We start from the raw sequence: 12,856 nt of genomic DNA, 5'->3' as shown, positions 1-12,856 counted from the left end.
CTCATTTTCTGTGGAAACAAAAACAAATGTCTTTTCCAAAGTAGTATATCTTTGGACATAAATTTTGAAGTCAAGGCATTTTCAAATTATGTAGGTTGTATAATCCAGCAACATTGATAATCAAATATCTTTTAGCAACTGTTGCACATTCCCCAGCAGGCAAAAAATTTAAAGACAACACAGTAATATCCATACTCTCTGTGTATTTTTAATCTTTATATTGTTTTTTTTCTTACTATATTTATTTTATTCTTATTTTTTATTTTTCAGGGTTTTTTTTGAGACAGAATTTCTCTGTATATCTCTGGCTGTCCTGTATCACACTCTGTAGACCAGGCTGACCCTGAACTCACAGAGATCCACCTGTGTCTGATTCCCAAATGCTGGGATTAAAGGTGTGTATCACCACAGCCAAAAACTTATTTCTTTTTAAAGAACTTTTTCTTTCTTTTCTCTCTCAACCCTACATATACTTTTAAACACATGGTAAACCACTTAGTGTTTTTTGTTTGTTTGTTTTCATCTGAATCTGTCTTTACTGTATACCAATATATTTTTCTGACCACATGAATTTTTCATCTGCTAAGCAATATGGCTAGGATTAAAGATTTGGTGGGTAGCTCCACACCATTCCTTGGCTCTGTGAGAATCTAACTTCATGGTGGAGGGAGTGGGAGGAAGGAGGTTTATTATCACAACTCTGTGGAGTTTCTAGGTTTATAACACCATTAAGAAGCCTGATGTCGACTGCTCATAAACACCATTTAGGTGTTTAGTGTCAGAGCCTCTTAAAAGAACTATGAGGTTTTTTTTAAGTAATTTTATTAAATTATAAAAGTTTCCATTTCCGTCCCACCTCCCAACACCCTCCCACTCCCCCCACTCCCTCTCCTCCTCCCTCTTCGTCCCTAAGGGCAGTCAGGGTTTCCTGCCCTGTGGGAAGTTCAAGCTCCTCCCCCTCCCTCCAGGTCCAGGAAGGTGAGAATCCAAACAGACTGGATCCCCAAAATCCAGTATATGCAGAGGAAACAAGTCCCAGTGTCATTGTCAATGGCTTTTCAGAAAGACTCCGGGCCAGCCACATTCAGAGAATCCGGCCACATTCAGAGAATCTGGTTGGATGAGATTTTTATAGCTAACAATGAGTAAGGGAGACTCTCTTAAAGGAATCATGCCTCTGTTTGCCACTAGCAAACATAGTCTACTGGAGAAAAAAAAATGGTTTACCAAGAAACTATGCTTTAATCTGTTCTTGTCTGTCTAGAACCTTTTTCTTTTTTTAAATAAAGTTTCTCAAACTTTATGTGGAAATTCTTGCCACATGATTGGGCACCATTACATAAATTGAAATTGAGTTTTTGTTTCCCAGCCACCCCTATCTGAATAATCACACAGAAACTACATTAAATATCAAACTGATGGACCAACAGCTCAGGAATATTCCTAGTTAGCTCTTACATCTTAAATTAACCAATTCCTATTATTTAATGTTTTAGCACAATGCTTTGTGCTTTGTTATTTCACATCTTGCTTCTTTGGTGGTTATGTGAAATCTGCATGATTCTGCCTTCTTTCTGCCAGCATTCAGTTTAATTTTTCTACCTTGCTGTACTCTGCCCTGTCATAGGTCAAAGAAGCTTTGTTATTAACCAATGGTAATAAAACATAATCATAGCACACAGTGGGGAATCCCATATCTCAATTCCTTTGATAACCACTTAGAATATTTCTGACTAAAATTATTCTTTTCTCAGAAATTTCATAATCAAGAAGTATGTGCGGTTACTTTTCTGTTTAAGTGGTATACTCATTTAGAAAATAAAGAACTCTCTTATTTCTCATCAGTACACTAGAACCCCTCGTGGAGATCACCAATGTATGTGGAAACTGAAGAGAGTCATACAAACTAACTTAACTTATATAAGACAGCGTCTCTTATTTTATAAGCCATATTATGAATGGGACTGCTGAATAATTCTTCTCTAAGTGCTGAAGAAATTAAAAAAGAAAAACAATTAAATATACAACAGTAATAATCATTAATGAGATTAGTGAATGAGATAAAGTGAAGTAACAACTCTTCTTAATTAGCTTAGTAATAAAAAGAGAAGAACTGAGAGGTAGGGAGGAGGAAATGAGGAACAAAGTGAACTATTACATATAATCAGTAGAAGTGTGAATTATTAAATTCATTAAAAGAAGAACTATTGGGCAGCTTTCGTTTTGTTCTTGTTTCCCCTATGTCTGTATGGCTGGTCCTTGGCATCTTCTTGGAGTCTCTTTTTCTTTCTTCCAGAGTCTCAATTCCTCCTCCTACTTAATCTCTGTGCCAAGAAGTCCTACATATATATTGTCCCTCACTACTGATCATTCAGATTTCTATTACTCCAGTTAGGCAGGCAAGGTAAAGCAGCAACACATCCTTACAATATTAAATGATCACAGCACATCTTTACATAGTTAAACAAACTTCTCATAGTATAAGAAATTGTTGCACATCTGTAACATAGTTAAACAAATGCAACACATCTTTGAATTGCTAAACAAATATTACACAACAACTATATAAGTGATGAAACATAAATCAATACTTGCAAGAGGTAGCTATTTTGCTATTTTTTCCCAGAAGTATTCATTGTAAGCAAGAAATCAAATTTTAAAAAATTGTCCATCAGATGGTAAATGGATAAAGGAAATATAAAATACACAGTACAGAATAATATTCAGCAAAAGTTTGTGTATGCTGAGTGAAGCTAGGAGACCCTTTGCTGGCTAAAGTGTAAGAAATAGAAAGAAAAATACAGCAATTTCTGACACATGGAAGTGAGTTTGTTATGGAAGAGGGAAAAGCTTTTACCTAGGGTTAAAATTTGCCCAAATAATACAGTTTTTCAATTGTAGAGAAAGAAAAATTTCAAGATATCTTTTGAGTAATATGATTACTATAATTAATAATACATTTTATTCTTTGAAATGATTTTTCCATTTTTATCAATCTATATATATTAAATTTCAATGTTAAATATAATATCTATCTCGTATTATAGAATTTAATTTGCATATATGCATATTAACTGAATTAATTTAAGCTTCTTTATCTTTCAGAAATCAGTATTAGCTGCCTCTGGACATAAGGAAAAAAAATCTACCTAAACTGGTAAAGGAGCTTGTGGTCTTGTTGTGTGGATGTATTTTAAGTCTAATCTGCTATGTCACTGTTGCTTTTGTGAATCTTAAATTGAGATTTGTTAAGTTTTGAAGTTTTTAATACCCTTTAAAATGTCTTTACCTCTTTTTAATATCTCATCTCATATTTAAGCCTGGATTATCTGTATGAAGACAGACCCAACTTTGTTTTGTAAATCGCAGACAAGAACCACCATGCTTGTCTGATTGTATTTTTCTACTTCCATACTCTGTAATTATTTTTTCTTTTATAAGACAACTGAACTTTCAAAACTCAGAATAAAACTTCTTGCATCTATACATCTATTGGTTCATCTTATTTTTTTTTTGAATCAGAATTTTGATTTTATTGGTGAATCAAAACAGACAAAAAATAAAAGTTTCATTATTGTTTGAATCTGAATGTACCCTGGAGATCTGTGGGAGAAAAGTTTAGTTCTTAGTAGTTAAGGTTCTGGAAGTGATTGGGTTCTGAAGACTCTGACTTCAAGGATGGACTCTTCTATCAAAGGAGTATTCTTTAGAATTTGGTGAGACTTAGAAGATGTGGTCTGCTTGAAGAAATTAGGCTAGTGTGTGTTTCACTTGGAGAATAATTTATCCCTGGCTGTTTTGACTCTCTTTGATTCCAGTCACCATGAGAACAGCTTTATAGTCATGTATAACACTCTGGATCAGCACCAATCTGCCGTGATGGAGACATGCTACAAGGTACTGAGACCTTTAAATACGAGCATAATAAACACTTCCTTCCTGTAAGATAATTCTCTCAGGCATTTGCCATAGAAACAATGGTATAAATGTTGTATAACATTTTTTTTTCTGATATTGAAACATTTCATCTTGCTGGAAGCTTCTTTTTTTTTTTCTTTTACCAAACCATAAAAGTTTCCATTTCAGCCCCTCCTCCCAACACCCTCCCACTTCCCCCACTCCCTCCCCTCCTCCCTCTCCATCCCCCAGAGCAGTCAGGGTTTCCCCACCCTGTGGGAAGTCCAAGCTCCTCCCTGCTCCCCCTAGGTCCAGGGAAGGTGAGAGTCCAAACAGACTGGATCGCCAAAATCCAGTCTATGCAGAGGAAGCAAGTCTCAGTGCCATTGCCAATGGCTCCTCAGAAAGGCTCCGGGCCAGCCACATTCAGAGAATCTGGCTGGATCACGTCCTCATTCAGTCCCAGTACAACAGGCCTTGGCGAACTCTCATTATATCAGTCCCCCTGTATCAGTGGGTGCTCGCATCCCTCGCAGTCCTGATTACCTTCTTCATCCTCTTCATCCTTCTGCTCCTCACCTGGACCGTGGAGTGCTCAGTTCGGTGTTCCAATATGGGTCTCCGTCTGTATCGCCATCCAACGTCGGATGAAGGTTTCCTCTGCCCCTGCCTTCTTTGCTCACGTTCTCTTTCCCTCTGCCTCTCATCTGGACCTAGGGAGCCAGGTCATTTGTAATAGCCAGAACCTGGAAACAACCTAAGTGCCCCTCAATAGAAGAATGGTTAAAAAAGGTGTGGAACATATACACATTAGAGTTTTATTCAGCGGTAAAAAACAATGACATCTTGAATTTTGCATGCAAATGGATGGAAATAGAAAACGCTTTACTGAGTGAGGTAAGCCAGACCCAAAAAGAGGAACACGGTATGTATTCACTCATAAGTGGATTCTAACCATAATTAAAGGTCTTTGAGCCTATTATTCGTGATCCTAGAGAAGCTAAATAAGAAGATGAACCTGATGAAGATTATTTAGCTATCTGCCAGGAGGTAGGAAATAGACAAGAGTCCCAGGTAACCTCGGGTGCATGGGGGGGGGTGGGTGGGAGGGTTATTGGAAGGGGAGAGGGTTAGAGAGAAGGGAGTAGGGGAGGAATGGGGAGGGATCGGGGGACTGGGATGGGGGGGAGGGAGGAGGGATGGATATGGGATCAGGCAAGTATGTACCTCAACTGGGGGAGTCGTTTTGGGGTTTACAGGAGACTTGATTATGGAGGGGATCCCAGGTCCAAGGAGAGATCCCCAGATGGTTCTCTGGACAGAGGAGAGGGTGCCTGAACTGGCCTTGGCCCACGACCATGCTGATGAATGTTTTGCATGTCACCATGGGAACCCTCATCTGGCGATGGATGGAGATGGAGGCGGAGACCCACGTTGGAACATTGGTTCATCTTATTTTTCTGTACTATCATTGCTATTAGACACAAGTAGATTTATTCTTCGATGAAAACTAAAATTCTTCTCTTTTTATCTTTTGAGTGTATTTTAACAGAGTAGTTTTGTACTATATCACAATCTAATATTTATATTTTAATTCTTCCATTGTCATCTTCTTCTGAAAAAGTCATCATTTTTTATTATTTAGTTCCTTGTAAAATCTCTCTTTTTTAATTCATTAAATGTTAATTTTTGAACATTCTGGAATCTAGGAGTTGTCTTTTTAACAAAAGTTAGATGTTTTTGTTTAGTCATGTAAATATCTTTAACCAACTTTTCCCCATTTTTGGGGGGGAACTTGGATGACAGAATCTGGTATTTGTGATTTTCATATATCTTGTTGAACTTATTTCTAGACTCATAGTTTGAGCTATTTTTGTTTGAAAAACTTATACTGTTGTGTTAAAATGATTATTCTAAACTATATAATCTTCATTTAATGATGAGTGACATGTCATAAGTCTATTAATTTATAAATGATATTTCTGTTTTTAAAATTTTAATATTTTAAAGGTTTGTTTTAAAATATTTCTTATAGTGTATCACATAAAATCTACTATAATATGTATCATGCTCTAAGTTCTTTTGACTGATTCTAATATCTAAGTCATAAATATACCTATATATAAGCTAAAATTTTATATTGTACATTTATAAGTTATGTTTTACTGTTCCTTCCATTTATATTCTTATTTCTTTGCCATACACATTGGTGGGAAGTAAAGATTAAAACGTTTCAGATGAGTCAATATGTCATTTCTGAAAGCTTGTTTTTAGCCTTGTTAAGACAGCATGCTTTGACATTTCTATTTGAATTGATTTCAAAGAAAAACACATCCCTTTAACATGGGTCTCATTCTTGTCATGACCTGACTGTCATCTTAACAGAAAACAATAAATGTCTAACATGCCAGGAATTTGATATCAGGACTTTATACCTGCAATGGATTGTTCATTTCATATAATTTTACCTTAACACCACTTGCTACTCTTTTTTTCATATAGTCAACTTCTGTATATTAGTTATTCAGTAACTAAGAATTCCAAAGAACATGTGGCCATGGTGTGGGAAGACCTTTTGTATATGTGTTACTTTTATTGGTTAATGAATAAAGGCGTTGTTCTCAGCCAATGATTTAAAAGAATATATCCAGCCTGGAAAAGATTATCTATACCTATATCTACATCTGCATCTACATCTATATCTATATTATCTATATCTATACAAAGAGAGAGAGACTGGGAGACACACACACAGAGAGAGAGAGAAAGAGAGAGAGAGAGAGAGAGAGAGAGAGAGAGAGAGAGAGAGAGAGAGAAGGTGGAATCAAGGAGAGACTCGAACATTCAGCTGGAACCTTGACGGCAGGCCACGGGCCTTGTGGAAAAATATAAAGTAATGGAAATGGTTTAATTCCAAATATAAGAGCTAGCTAGAAATATGCTTAAGCTATTGGCTAAACAGTATTGCAAATAATAATAAAAGGTTTCTGTGTGAGTATTTTGGGTGTCTGGGCGGCAGGGAAACGAACAAGCAACCTCCTACTACATGGCCAAATGCATGGAACTGATTTACAGAGTTTATCACACCATTATGTTTAAAACTTTAAAACACTTGTTCCACCACTGATTTAGCCAGTATTATTAGCGTATGGTATTCAGACTAATGCCAGAAACCTAAAATTATAATTTGGGAAATTACTTAGGTTTTAAGGAAAAGTACCATGGCAGCATAATCAGCATAATCTTTAGTTATCTGTTAGCAAGGAAGAAAATCTCAACTGAGATGATTATCCCAATAATGTGTCCCACAGAGATACTCAGATTGTAAAGCTATACCCATCCTCATTAAATTCATATAGTGATATTGCTTGGAGCAGAAGTCTTATTTTCCTACTAAACTATGGTCACTATCACATCCATTGATTGAGGTTTGCCCTACGTAAAAAAGGACAATTAAATATTAGTCTCTTGTAATATGCTTACCTCTTCTCTAAATATTAAGCCCTTTTCTAATTGGTTTTTACCCACTTCAGTGCCTTAAAGAAGAATGTTTAATAAAGGTATGGAGATTGTTCTTACTAATATTAAGAACTACAGTCTAATATAAACTGGCCTATCATGAGAATTATAATCTAAAATTACAATAAATATCAAATTGAAAATATAATATAAAAGAGTTTAATGACATTATCAATTACATAGATTAAGGAATTAATGTTTTACCAATATTATTTAATCAATTTCTTCCTACTGTACAAATGTCTATATATTTTATCTGTATTATATAAGATTAAAAACTCTGTAGTATCAAATATATATAATTGTTTCTGAATAAAGAAGAGAGCAGTTTGTTGACTAAGCATAGCAAAGTCATGCTTAAAGTACTCAATGTCTTAAATTTTATAATTAATTCAGACTTACATAAGAAGAGCTGATTTTATTGGTGCTTTATTGAAACAGATTCTAAACAAGATCAAATTTAACATTAAGTGACAAGTTTCTTTAAGAACATAATTTACATTTATCTATATTTCTCTTTCCTCTCTCTCTCTCTCTCTCTCTCTCTCTCTCTCTCTCGTGTGTGTGTGTGTGTGTGTGTGTGTGTGTGTGTGTGTGTGTGTGTATGGGCCCAATATATTCATGCAGATATATCACTATATAAATGTGAAGGCCAAAGAACAACTTTTAGTTTGGAGTTATGGTTATGTCCTTTTATCGTGTGTGTTCCATGGATCAAATCCAGGTTGTCAGGTTAGGGCATAAGCATATTTACTCACTGAAACATCTCACTTGTTTCAGGACATATCTTTTGTTAATAAATATATCTATTTTATTATATCTTCCTTTGAATAACATTTCTATTTATTATTTTCCTTTTACATACATATCTTTCTGATTATTAATTAAGCCATGTAATATGTATCTCAGATTAGAATGGAAAATTTCAAAAACTCAAATAAAAAGGACAAATATATTATTCATAAGGAGATATTCTATATCTAAAACTAAGAACTGATAGAGACAAACTTGTTATTTAAAGAACAATAATTAATAAGTTTAAACTTTATTCTTCAAATTGGTAATAAGATCTGGATAATGGTGGCTATTCAGTTTACATGATGAACAAATATTTACGTGAGACCTTGTTATGATCTATAATTCTTAATATTGTGAATGGTAAACTATATATAAGTTCAATTTAAGCAATCTTTTGACTTTTATGTATTGATATTTAGGATTTTGTTAATAAAGTTATAAACTTATAAGTGTTTTACAAGTATATTTTAGACTAATAAATACTTTAAAATATATTTGTGTTCATTATCAAAAGAATAATCTTATTTAAAATTTAATGAAGATAAAGTGCCATTATCCATGTAGTCAAAATTGTAGAAAATGTGATAGTAGATCCAAGGATCACATAAGTATGGTATGATAAGATTAAATAAATTGTCTTGAGTTCATGAAGAAGGATAGTAGCAAGATGCTCATTGGTATCTTTTGCAAAAGCAGAAAAATATAATTCAAAGGATTATTATTTCAAACAGAAATATTTGACCTGAAGTGCTCAGAAGTAAAAAAAAAAAAATGAGACTTGATAAGGAGTCCCAGACCCCCAGCAAGGGTAATGTATATGACTGCTGTGCTAATACTTAGTGTGGAATACAATGTGCAATGTGTTTAGTTCTTCTAATGGCAGGAAAAACTAAAATGGAGGGTTTGTCTCTAATATGAAACTCAGGTATCTATGGAAATAGTGCAACAAAGCTAAGGGAATTCCATAAGTTAAAACAAGTAAGTTTAATATTTTGTTATCTGTATTTTTCTTAAATGGGAATTTCTGGAAATTAATTCTGATTTCTGATGTTTAAATTAAGAAAATTTATATATTCAACGACTTTATTTAGGTTTATTATGACTGGTATGTAAAACAGAAAAAATTATTTCATTTGAAAATGCTTTGACACTTGATCAAACACTGTCACTTACAAAGGTTATGCAACACTAAATTAAGACAAATTATGAGCATAAATAATTTTTTTATGTAGAATCTTTAAGAATATTTTTCCACAGATTTTTAATATGTATACTAGTCTATGATTATTGACAATCATGCTACATTTAGTAGCTTACCTGAATCTTATATCTTCCTAAATACAGTTTACCAGCCATTGATTGACCCATCTAGAATCCTTTACTTTCAATTCCTATGTTTTCATAGAAATCACTATAATCATAATATCAAAAGAGTTAAACACAATTAATTTCCAGATATATAAGCATTAAATCTCATCTTTGCCTGTAGAGGAGATTCTGGTTTCAATGTTCTTTGAAATCTAAATGTGACTTTATCAAAGGAACTCATATTGGGGGTTAGAGAGATGGCTTAGTGGTTAAGAACATTGCCTGCTCTTCCAAAGGTCTTGATTTCAATTTTTGGCAACCACATGGTGGCTCACAACCATCTGTAATGACATCCGGTGTCCTCTTCTGGCCTGCAGACATACAGTCAGAATATTGTATACTAAATAAATAATTTTTTTAAAAAAAGAAACACATATTAAGGGTTTTAAACTCAAATATGCCAAGTACTTGATATCATTGTTGTTGGGAAACTAAATAATGTAAACAACTATTTAATTTTCTAGAATAGAAAGGAAACTATTGATTTCGCCATAATATTTGTGAAGTGAAATTAGGAAGAAACTCTCAAGGAATTTTCGATGTCCTTACATAGCTTTCTGTTTTCCTTTAGTGCTTGCTCTAGTCACCATTACTGAAACATCAAAAAGCAATCTAAAATAATGCATCTATATCCAAGCTGGATATGGATATGATACTGATTATTTGTAGATAATTTTTTCCAAAAAAGTGGCAGAGAAATATGAGTTTTAAAACACAGTTTTCATAATCTTTTTCTTTTTCTTCACTTCTCTGAATTATGCCAATGTTTCTTACAATAGAATTCAATTACATCTGTAAAGCATTTCCCCCCTTATTCTTTCTCTCTTTTCCAGTTGAATTCCTCGATATGTGTGTGGTCAGTTGATTAATGATTCTAAGAGATAGCTTTCGTAATGTGGGTTCCAGATGATTTTTCTAATTTAACCTGTCTCCCTTGATCACTTTGCAAGAGTATCATGCCATATTTGTTTGCAGGAAAAAAAAAGACAAACCAAAAGACTCTAAAGATTTATGTTAAAAACTTCTGAGTATGCTTTCTTTTTCTTTCTTTCTCTCTTTCTTTCTTTCTTTCTTTCTTTCTTTCTTTCTTTCTTCCTTCCTTTCTTTCTTTTTCTCTCTATCTTTCTCTCTTTCTTTCCTTCCTTTCTTTTTTTCTTTTTTCACTTGTTTTTTTAATTTTATGATTTATATTTCTAAATTTAGTTTCTGAGGAAATAAAAATCACATTAGTCTGGTGCTACTCTGTGAAAATATCACAATCTCCACTAGCAGTTTCCATGAATTCTCACAAGGAACTTCACTGAGTTCTATATAAAAGTTTTCCTGAAGTTTTTTGGCTTAGACTGTCTTAATTTAAATAAGAACAGACTCATTTAATTTAATTTGTAATTTTGTATATGACAAGAAAGCTAGCATTGGACAATTAGTGCTACTGAATATGTGTAATTTTGATATACTACAACATCTGGAGCACACAAAATAATGTAGTTTTTAGAATTATAACTGAAATATGCAGTTTTGTTCTCAGATTGTAGAATAGCTGCAAAAGGAATAGATTTATGTATTGCCATTTTCTCTTTTATTATCATTCCTGCCATAAGAATGAGGTGGTACAATTATAATGTCTCATACATTCTGACACTTATAAGATTCTACTATACAGCTTTGACCTTTTCAATGTTCTTTGATTTGATTGGCTACTCATTGCTTTTTCCCTTTGCTTTCTGTCCTACTATCCTGTAGGGAAGATGTAGAATGGATAGAAAATTAAAACACAGAATACTGAAAAGGTCAAAACAGTACAATATGTTATCTCTATTCAGAACATTCGAGACACTAAACAGCTCTTGCAGTTGTTTTACGAAGACAAGGGAATATATGGTTACTGTAGAAATAAAAGAGATAAAAATAAAACAAAGGCAATAACAACAAAAAATCTCCATTGTGAAATGAACAAATTACCAAATCTACACTTTCAAATATTATAGTTGTTGTTTATTTTAAGAGAAAGAACATTTAAAACATGAAGAATAAGTCAAATACAATCTCGACAATTTAGTCTGCTTCTCTGGAAGTTGCTTCAACACCTGCATGTGATACCTACCTGAGAATGTGCAAAGAAATGGTTATTTGCAACACCCTTGATCTCTGCTGTTGATACTATGAAATAAAATTTGACCTATCTCACTGCAAATTACTACCGACATTTTATAGTATTTACTTGTTATCCTAATTTCATTTTCTTTCCTGCGATAATATACTCTGGCAGAAAAAGCAACATGGGGGATAAAATGGGTTCATTTGATTGGCTAACAGTCCCATGTTACATTCCATCACTGGGAGAGGTAAAGTTCAAATATTCAAATCATCATTGCCAAAATCAAGGTGAGCGAGGAATGAATACATTTATGTTTACTTTCTTGCTGCTTTTAATATAGGTGTTTCTTGTCCTATAGAGTTAAGGTATTATTCCCTAGATAATGGTCCTAATGAAAATGGACAGTATTACATTAGTTAAAATCTAGAATCAAAGACAAACCCACCAAACAAACTGAAAAATAAAATTCCTCACAGAGATCATTTTTTACTTTATTCTAGGTTGTAGGCACATTAATATTTAAAATTAAACTGTCCATTAATTCATCTAGATATATTAAAGTATCAATTACATATTTGAGCACATAGTTATCATTATATTCAGAATTTTCCCACTTCCAGAGAACTCAATTCTATCTCTCCAGAGTGGATAGCTGCCAACTAGTAAAGTCTAGGCCCACTGAATGATACAACTGTATCTCAGCAACTCTTGCAAATTTCTGTTGCTCATATTAGAATCTTGATTACATTCATGCAGTATGCCAGGGAAATAAACTCATTGTACTTGATGATGAATCCAATATCTGTACCATCCTTAAATAAGCAATCAAAAACAAGCACAGAAAAACCCACTAAAAATATCAAGTTGTTGGTCTAGCTATGTTAAATATATTTACACTTTTTGTTTAAATATATTTACACAATTTGTTTCCTTTTAATGAATGTGTTTAAGCTCTTCTATATGAGCTGTATTTATTAGAAGAATATTAATATGAAACAATCAAGCTGACTAAATTTTTCCAGGGTGTTTTTAGAATAACCTAATAACATTAATAATGAACATCTCTCAATATAATTAATAGTAATAACTTTCCTTACATACAAACTGTTTCTTGCCAGAGAAGTAGTAAGGGAAAATCTTAATTTTTTCACCACACCCTTACCTAGTTCAATCGTT

The sequence above is a fragment of the Myodes glareolus genome, chromosome 15, assembly GCF_982192425.1.
Source record: "Myodes glareolus chromosome 15, mMyoGla1.1, whole genome shotgun sequence".
Classification (NCBI taxonomy): domain Eukaryota; kingdom Metazoa; phylum Chordata; class Mammalia; order Rodentia; family Cricetidae; genus Myodes; species Myodes glareolus.
This window is presented reverse-complemented; position numbering follows the sequence as displayed.